A 9,839-nucleotide genomic window follows, 5' to 3' on the forward strand; every position below is an offset into this window, starting at 1 on the left:
TAAAAATAATATGTAACATTACTCTAATTTGATTTAGTACAATTGATGATTTACTTACATTTATGGATTTTTTATGCAACTAGTTATGATTTTTTTGGGGGGTTTTTAATAACTGAGGAAAAAGGATTCGGAACCGGCCAATAATTAGCTAACAAATGAGAGGGAGAGAGAGAAATATAATTTGGGTTTCTATTGTAGAAAAAGAGACAAAAATTAAAAAAAAATCAATTCTTTTTATTAATATTAATTAATATTTTGGATAAATATTTTTTTATCCTATTGAAATTTATAATTTAAATTTAGTATTTAAGATCTAAGTGTTAATTAAGTGCTAATAAAAAATAATAAATTTTATTACTCATGAAATATTACTCATAAAAAAAATTGAATAAGTTAGCCATGATTTTAATGTGGCAAAAATATTTTCTTGCAATAATTAATTTTTTTTCATGGTTATAAAAGTAGGTAATTAGGTTGGACCTAAGCAAAGTTTTCCATGATTTTCATAATCATACCTAAAATTCTCAAAACCTTCAAACTCCAAAAGTAATATCCCTTAACCACACACTTGTAACTCTGCTAATTTATGCTTTTTTTTTCATTCATGTTTTAGCCATGGTAGATATATGATCAATGATTATTCAATTATCACAAATAAATTAAATTAAAGGTGTTTAGTGTTAAAAATAATCAATGTCGTCATTACAAATAATATACTCTTAAGCAAACGACTGAGAGCACTAAATCTGAATTATCTCATAAGATAATAAGTGATTTATTATCTGATTAGGTCTTTCTAAATATTTTAGAAATAAATGTCCATAAGGCTCTTAATATAAAAGTTAGTATTAATAATAGGTCAAAATTTAAAATTTTCAAGACAACTATTTACATATTTAACAAAAATAAAAAAATTATATTGGAAATAGACATTGCCACTTCTATTTTGATAATATTACTCTTTTTTTTTATATAAATTTACGTGTATATATACAAAGTAAAATATTATATAAGAAGTAACAGTATAAAATATAGAAGTAAAATTATTTTGAAAAAAAGACAAATAAGTTTTTGACCTTTTGATCTACAGACATTTATATCCTTAAAAATTTGAAAATACATTTAAGTTTTTTACTTTCTCAAAATCTGGACATATCAATTTCTGGATCTAATTTGTCCCATTTTAAAAACTCTCCCACGTTCATATATCGGCCAGGCTAGTTCAACGGAAGCCATGCTTAATTTTTTCGTTCGGTTTGCCAGACCCTAGTAAACAGAGGGATCGAAGTGTCTAAATTTTAAAAATGTCAAAAACTTAAATATATTTTTAAATTGTTGAAGATTTAAATGTTTGCAGGTCAAAAAATTAAGGATTTATTTATTCTTTTTTCTATTATTTTTTTAAATATTCCAACATTTAAAATAAAGTGCAAGAAAAAATGTGAACTTTTTTCTAATTGTGTAACCAATATAAATGTGAACCGCAAGTAATGATAAAAAAAAATTAAATTTTATAATTTATTATTAAATAAATATAAAATAATTAATTTTTGTGTCTTCATATTTCGTATCATATTATATTCTTAGAATAAAATGCAGATTTAACATGACAAATGTTCCAAACCCCAAAATAATAAATTGCAAGAAAAAAAAAATGTGTAGTTTTTTCTAATTGTGTAACCAATAAATGTGAACCAAGTAATGATCAAGTTGTGGTTTGGGTATGATGAAATTACGTGACCACTTGGGTTAACCAAATCTGGAATCAATTAATTGAGGGAAGAAAGACAAAGCAAAAATTTGGAGTCAACACAAGAAGCTAATAATAGTAATTGGAAAAATGTGTGTGTGGAAATTAAATTAAATTAAATTAAATTAAAAATTAAAGAAAGACAACTTTGGGAAATGTAATGAGAGAAAAAGGTAAAAAGAGTTTGTCAGTCCCACGTGGTTAGAAAATTCAGAATTTGGAGATGCAATGCACAAAGCCGAAAGAGAATGAATGATTGAATTTAAATTAAATTAAATTGAATGCAACATTCTATGGCCATGGAATTGCGTTTCAACAACTTGCAAATCATTTTCCCAATTCCCTCTTATAGTATCATTTTTCAAATGAATCAATATTAGGTAAACCAATGACCATTTTACATAGCTTTTAAAATAAATTGTTCATTTATAATTTGAATTTAATTTTAATGCATTTATAGTATAAATAGTATAAAACATTTTATACAGTTGTGTAATTATAACTATTTTTTTAAATAATCATTTACGCAGTCAATTTAAAAAAAATTAGGATAAAATATACTTTTTGTCCCTAAAGTTTGAAAAAAGTTTAAAAAATATCCATAAATTTTATTTTGTTTCAATTTTGTTCCAAAAGTGTTCGATTTGCATCAAATATATCCCTGACGGCTAATTTTAAAAAAAATTTAAGATCAATTCAACAACAATTTGATAAGAACAACCTTCAACACAAACAAATCAAGTATAATTTTTATGCATTATTATTAGATTGATCTTAAATTTTTTGAAAATTTAGCCGTCTAGGATATATTTGATGCAAATCGAAAATTTTTGGGACAAAATTGAAAGAAAATAAAATTTAGGGATATTTTTAAAACTTTTGCCAAACTTTAAGAATAAAAAGTATACTTTAACTAAAAAATTATTTTTATTAATGTAATATTATGCAATTAAATACACGTAAAAAATAATTTTATACTGATAATACATCAAAATTAAATTTTTATAATTTATCATGTAAGTTCTTCTAAAGTTTTTTTTTTGTTCTCTTATTAAATTGAATTAGATTTGACCCAAATTTCACTTTTATTAACATTAAAAAAGGATAAAATCAGGTATACATTTTTTTTTTTTTACCTCTAGAGCTGATTTGGTTCGACAATTTTTAAATTGGAATGGATCGATCGAGTATGTGGATATGACATTTTTTGTCTAAAAAAAAAAAATATTTTAACCTTTTTCATGAATATACTATTTTTTTTATTTAGACATGTTTTACCGTAAAAATATTAATTTTTTTAGATAATAGAATTAAAAAGACAACTTAACAAATAATATATATATTTTTTATTGATCGCAAAATTCATATCTAATCCCTTTAAAAATTATTTAGTTTATTTCAAAAATTAATTAATAATGTTACCTAATTCTTCTAAATAGATAATTATTTGAGGCCGACTAAAATTTAAAAAGTTGACAAATATTTGGAAATAGAAGGTGTGTCAAGGTATAATGGTGTATAAATTAATAGAGGCCTGCTATACATACAAATTTTTTTGACTTACAAATCTTACAAATTGCTATATATATGGGTCTTTTAATACCATGTATTATGAACGACTCTTCTTTTTCTTCTTCTTCTTCTTCCTTCTTCTTCATCTTCCTCTTCTTCCTCTTCTTCTTCTTTCTCTTCCTCCATGTATTTCTTCGTTATTCTATTCGTTTTTCATTAGTTGTTTTATTTGCGTTTATCAATGGTATTCTTGCTTCATTTTTTTTTCGATTTTCATGATTTCTGAAATCAAGCTTTGAAATCGTTTTGAAGATAATGGAATTTCAAAAATACACCCAAACGATTACAGAAATACACCCAAAGGATTACAAAACTACACCCAAAGGATTTAAGAAATACACCCAAAATTCGTTGAAGTACACCTTATGCATAATTTAAAACTCTTTCTCTTTCTCCTCCTCATATTCTGCTGCTTCTTCTTCTTTAAAAACGATTTTAGAACTTGATGTCAAAAAACAATGGAAATCGAGGAAAGAAAACAGAGAGAAAAATACATAAATGAATAAGGAGAAAGAGAAGGTAAAAAAAAAAAAGAAGATGAAGAGGAAGAAGAACGTGCAGAAAGAAAAAGAAGAAGGTGCAGTAAAATTGTGCAGTAACGGTTGAAGAAGGAAAAAGAGAAGGCAAGAAACGAAAGAAAAAAAGAAGAGGAAAAGGAAGAAGAACGTGAAAATACATAAATGAATAAGGAGAAAGAAGGTAAAAAAAAAAAAGAAGATGAAGAGGAAGAACGTGCAGAAAGAAAAAGAAGAAGGTGCAGTAAAATTGTGCAGTAACGGTTGAAGAAGGAAAAAGAGAAGGCAAGAAACGAAAGAAAAAAAGAAGAGGAAAAGGAAGAAGAACGTGTAATAACGGTTCAAGCACGTTAATATAATGACTTGTAAAGACTTGTATAAAAAAATGTTTGTATGTGGAGAATTTCTTAAATTAATAATACAATTTTACTAGATAATGTTTATCATATATAACTTTAAAAAGTGTACTATAAATATATAAAAGCGTTTATTTTTTTCTACTGTATTGTATATTATTATCTAATGAAATTTAAGTAATAGATGCAAAATACAATTACTTTTATTAGCATGTGCAAAAATAATCTTATCATATAGAAAAGGATCTATTTTCCTTATTCCTTATCCTCAGCTTTCACAATCGCAATGCAATTCTTCCTCATGATAATGATGCTTTGTCTAATTGTCTCTCAAGGAATAATAATAAATAAATAAGTAAGTCAATCAATCAATAAATAAATAAAATTCTCTTTTTTTTTTTTGCTGTGAGTGAATACATAAGTTTTATTTTAACTAAAATTAAACCTTTATAATTTTTTTTACTATAAAAAAGAGACACATATATAAATAATAACAATCATTTATATCTATATTTATATAACGATTATTGTAACGGTTTTTTATATTTATAAAATACTAAAAAATTAGATTAATGCCTATTAATAATCACCCCAATATTCTATACAAAAATATATTAAAAATATAAAAGTATTCATATTTTGAATTAAAATAAAGTCAAACTCATTAAAAATAAAGATTCATTAAAAGTGACTTCTTCCATTTATTCGACCTCTTAAAAAGTCGGATACGATAAGAATGTTTACTTTTACTTATCTAAATAAGTAACTGGCTCTCCAAATTTTTTATGCTATCTCTATATCCACTAAAAAATAAATTTTAACAAATTCGTAAGATAAAGAGAATGATTATCCACTAAAGAAGGCGAAACTACTCTTCGCAAAAATACAGACGACAACACTTCGACATTAAAATAAATCGGACGCTGTCTCAAAAAAAATTTGGACTTCACGTATATTTGACGGATATATATACAATTTCTGACCAAACATTATTATTATTATTATTATTATTATTATTATTATTATTATTATTATTATTTTAGACAAAAAGTAATAGGCCATAATGAATTTTGACATAAAATGAAGAAATGCATTGAATGGGGACACAGCCACTTGATAATGAGAAATATGGCATCTTAGAGCTTGGCATTACCATATATGGAAATCACATCCTAATCTCTTCATCCCAATTCCCATGTTGATTCTTGTTCCATGCAGATTCTCATTTTCCAACTCAAACCATTCTTGGATTTTGGGGAGCATCTTTCAATACTCTTTTTCTTTTTATTATCATATTCTTTTTCTTCTTTAATTAAGCTAAGCATCTTTTCATAATAAGGTTTCAATCTTTATTTGCCTTGCTTAGCTTTAATCCATCTAAATTATTCATAATAATTTTGGATTAAAATAACTTATTAGTCCCACGGCATTTTTTTATTGGTAGATGAGATTTCTATATATAGTATTTTATATGGGAGGAACGATCTACATTTTTTTTTCAGGAGAGTGTCTATTTAAATTTAAAAAAAGTGATAATTATCGATAATTTTAAAATAAATATTTACGTGCAGATATTTTTTATATAAAGTGAATAATTAAAAATTATTAAATAATAATTTAATTAAATATATTAAATTATCTAATATTTATTAACTAATAATTTTATATAAAACTAACTGTATATAAATTTTTATCTAATTTTTTATCTAATTTTAAGTAAAGATAAAGGTAACGCATTGAAAGATAAATAGTTAAATTCGTCTTTAAAATATCATTCGTTTTTTAAATTAGTTTTCGAAAAAAAATTTAATTAATTTTTTTTTAAGATTTTAAATTAATCGCATTAGTCATTTTATCATTTCTTTTATTCGACGTTAAAATTTGTTAAGATGACACGTTAAATGATATTACATCACATACATAGGAGTCTTAATTGACTCTATATTAACATGATAAATTTATGAAATTAGATCAAATCAAAATCTAATTGAGGGGAAAACTTGAGACATTGAAATCCCTCAATTTAGAATTTATTTGATTTAATTTCATAAACGAATTTACCATGTTAGTCGTTAATTAAAACTATTAGGTATCCATTGTGATGTCATTTAACATGTCACATCAATAAATTTTGACGCCATTAACAACATAAATAACATAAAAACTAAAATGACTAATTTAAAATTTTTAAAAAATAAACTTGATTAAAAAAATATTATAAAAATTAATTTAAAAAATAAATAATCTTTCGATGATTAATTTAACTATTTACTCAATTTTGATATTACTCTTATGCCCCAAAACCTAATCAACTATTGAAAATAATTCATGTCTCTACAAATAACAACTTGTTTTCAAGTTCCATCCCCCACTTTAAAAAACGAAACAAAAAGAATCCTTTTCTGACAATGGTAAAATATCGTACTTTTTTTTGTTTTATATCAATATTAATTTCTTAAAATGACTCGTGAACGTTTCTTTAGGTCTTTTTCACGAAAATATTGAACATTGTCACAATTTTTTTTATTACTACGGTGTTTATCTTATTAAAAAAAATTAAAAATTAATATTTAATTTTAAAAATATAAAAAATGAGTAATTTTTAAATATTTAAAATTTATTATTAAAAATAAATTAAACAAAAATTACTATTAGATACCAAACTATAAGTACAAGAATTTAATTTTTTTTATCGTACGTCTGAAAAATAATCAGCCACCACACTGATGGTAAAAACTAATTAATTGAATATTGTTCAACCAACGTGGAAATCCAGTACAAAAAGTACTAATTTAATTTTTTTCCTTGTTTTTTACGGTATCTTTTAACCCAACAGATTAATTACTAATCTGTCGCGGATCTAAAATCTATTTAAGAATTTGTCGCTGGGCAATGAATTATTGCATGCACAAGACAAAATTCAAATATCCAATACTTATTTAAATGGACGAATGAACTCACCACTCAATAATTTAGTCTGTATAAAACATTATTTGGGCAAACATATTAAAATTAATATTTATATACCAACAGAATTTGAAGTTAATTACCTCTAATAAGTTTATACAAATGAGTTTTAAGTAAAAAACAATTGACAAATTGGTCTTGAATCTTTTACAATATTAAATAAAATAATTCTTAATAAAATGAACGAATAAATAAATAAATTTTTTATCCTTTAAAATTTATGATAATTTCAATAGTTCAACATAATTTATAAAAATAATAAAGACCAGTTTGTCACTTAAACAAAGAGAAAATATAAGAAATTAATTTTTAGATAGTCAATATTAAATATTTTTTAATTCTAAAAGTTTTTATTTTTTAAAGAATTTAAGATTAAATTTACTATATATAATTCAAAATTAAGAACGTATGATATAGGATTTAAAATTTAAAATAAATTTTGAAAAATTGACTGAAAAAATGGATTGCCTGGCATTACTCTTAAACAGGTATTAGAGACAAAGTTTTTTTTTTTTTAATTTGGGATTCCACTTAATTTTTTTTTTTATGAATGAAATTTAGTGATTCATTCAAATTTGAGTGGGTTAGAATGGACCAAGGTGTTTACTTTTCATTTATAATTATAATAACTATAAGATGTCACATACATAGTACTAAAAAATTAAATAGCCGTCAAGAACATCATATTGAAATTTTCCTTTCAATAAAATTAAAGAAAAATGTGTGATAGCTACCGTCAACTGTAGAAATTAAAGTATGAATGAATTGAATTGAAGCATGCGAAAGCGTAAGGAAGGGTCACACAGCACATGAAAGTTGACGATGGCTTTATTATTATTATTATTAATTATTATTATTATTATTTGTAGTGAATTTGATCCCAACTAACTTCTAAATTTCATTGGTTTCATTCATTTTTTTTTTTTCTTGTAACACATGCTTCATGTAAGAGTATTCATCACCCCTTTCAAACTTTGTTTTCAATTCACAGCATGAAAATTTCTGCTGCTGAAAATGAAGCATGTACATGTATCATTACTTTTCATTAGGCAAGAAATTAAACGAGTCAACATTCATAAAGTTAACTATATTATTAAAATAAATCTAGGGTAAAGCGTTTTAATTAATTTATTAATATTAATATTTTTTATGATTTGGATATCGATAATCATCTATGTGACTAATTAGTAGGAGTGTTTATGGTTAAATTTTTTCGTAAATTGAATTAGTTTTAAACTAGTTTAATTTATAATATGGTGCGTTTTTTTAAAAACTAGTTTACAAAAATAAAACAAGTTTTAATTTTAAAAAAATTAATATAGAAATAAAACTAGTTTAACCTATTTAAAATGGCTAAGCTTAAAAATCGTATATGAATTATGTTATCGATAAAAATGTCTTCAAATAATTTTAAAAAACGATAAAAATGTTCAAAAAGAATATTAATTTTTTGTGAATGACAAATGATTTTGTATTTGATAAATCACTTATATATTTGATCTAAAATTTTATAGGAATATTTGGATAATTATTTAAAAAATATATAAAAAAATCGAATAAAAATTTGATCTTTATATTTTCTTTAAAAATATTATTGATTATTGACAATAAAATTACAAAAAATATATACTTACTGAAAAATGATAAAATTTTAAGAGAAAAATATCTCATTTTTTTATCTGTTTGTAAAAAATTATATCAAAATTTAATCTCTAAATTTTTTTAAGAATATATATTTAATTTTGAATATTTTTGTCGTATTTTTATATTATTTTAAAATATTTTTGTTGATAAAAAAATTCGAATATATTTTTATCAAATAAAAAAATTATTTGGATAATTTTTTGTAGTTTACCTAATTTAAAATATTAGGATATCCACGGTCAATTATTACTGACTTATATATAATAAATATCTTGATGTATGACAAGATAGCTTGAAATTTTAAAAATTTCTTTTCATGACGAGGATTACACTGTGCATTGACATTTAATTATCAAAATATGAAACTGTATTTTATAATATTCTGTACTTGTCAAAATTAAAAATAATCTTTATACAGTTATCAATATATAATGGGGCCTACTTAATTAGTATAAATATATATTGGGACTAATTTAGTGAGGATTAAGAATTCGTATGTTGATTTCAGGGAAATTGATATTTAACTCTTTTGAGAGAGTAAATGTTTAATTTGGTTCCTCAAATATGATTAAGCAAAGTGAGCAATCAAATTTCAATTGAATTAAATTAGTTATCCAAATTAACAAATGTATGTGCATGCATGCATGATGTTAAAATCCAAATATCCAATGAAATCTTTGATTATATATTATATTTGACTCACTGAAGCATGAAAGTTATTTTGAGGAACTATAATTAATTTGATTCAATTGAAATTTGAGAACTAATTTAACTCAGATAATATTTTAGGGACCAAATTTTACTCATTTTGAGATGCATAATGATACATTTTATCCGATCCTTTATTTATTAAATGTGCATTCTTCTTTCTTATACAATTAATAACACTCAAAAGAAAAATAATTGTTAATTCTAACTAGGTCAATGTTAATTTTAATTTTTTTTATTAATTAAATTATATTTTATGGAAATACCTTTTGATAAAAATATTTTTTTTCTTTATTTTAAAATTTAAAAAAGTTCAGTAATTTTTTA

The sequence above is a fragment of the Arachis stenosperma genome, chromosome 10, assembly GCF_014773155.1.
Source record: "Arachis stenosperma cultivar V10309 chromosome 10, arast.V10309.gnm1.PFL2, whole genome shotgun sequence".
Lineage (NCBI taxonomy): Eukaryota > Viridiplantae > Streptophyta > Magnoliopsida > Fabales > Fabaceae > Arachis > Arachis stenosperma.